The sequence below is a fragment of the Pteropus vampyrus genome, unplaced genomic scaffold, assembly GCF_000151845.1.
Source record: "Pteropus vampyrus isolate Shadow unplaced genomic scaffold, Pvam_2.0 Scaffold253, whole genome shotgun sequence".
NCBI classification, from domain to species: Eukaryota; Metazoa; Chordata; class Mammalia; order Chiroptera; family Pteropodidae; genus Pteropus; species Pteropus vampyrus.
Genome location: NW_011889034.1, coordinates 572,096 through 573,012, shown reverse-complemented (window position 1 = coordinate 573,012; position 917 = coordinate 572,096).

Sequence of the window (917 nt, the reverse complement as noted above, 5' to 3'; positions counted from 1 at the left end):
GCCGCCTGGTGGCCCTGAGGCCACCCCTGTGCCCCAGGGCAAAATTCAGCAGTGCCTGGTGTGGCACATCCCGCAGAACTGAAGTTAAAATTCAGGCTATCGTCCTGGGGCCCTGGTGTTCCCAGGGCTGGGTGGCTCAGAGCCTGGCGGGCTCCCGGGGTAGGGAGCCTTGTCCGTGTGGGGCAGCACCAGGCACAAGGCCGGGTGTGCTGGGCGCCTCCCTCCTGCCGCAGAGCATTCTGGGGTCCCGTCAGTCAGCGGGAGTTAAAGTCACTGGTGCGGGCCCACTCGGGCGCCGCCTGGACGGCGGTTTCATTCACGGAGGAAAGATGGGAGGTGCCGAGGGCCCCGGACCGGGCGCAGCTGCCCCCGTCCTCAGCCCTGTGTCATCGCGAGCGGCCCATCGTGGGCCTCGAGCGGGACAGGAGCCTGTGGGCACCTGAGAAGCAGAGGGCCCTTTGGGGTCGTGCCGAACCTGAACCTGTCACCTGTACCGCAGAGCCACCACCTGGGGGTCCTTGGTGGGGGGCGGGGTGGTTCCCTTCTGGGACCCTGCACAGGACTTTCAACAAAGTGCCAGGCTCTGCACTGGCAGCTTGTATTTGGGTTACTTTTTGGAGATGGGCTCCATGCAGGTGCCTGTGTCACTAATGGTCACCACCCAGCGATTTGCTCTGGGCTGTGGGGTGGGGGCCGGTGGTGCTCGAGATGGCAGGCTGCAGAGCTGCGGGGGCCTGCAGGGCACTGCCCACCTGTGGCCTCTGGGACAGCGGGGAGCTGGGACGGGGGCCCGGAGGGCGTCATGGTGGTGTCGGGCCCTCTGGAGAGCCTCCTGGGACGGCCATTCTGGTAGCAGGGCCTGTGTCATGGCGTAGGGGCCCAGAGGGCGGTGGGCAGGCCAGGAGGTGGCGGGAGGT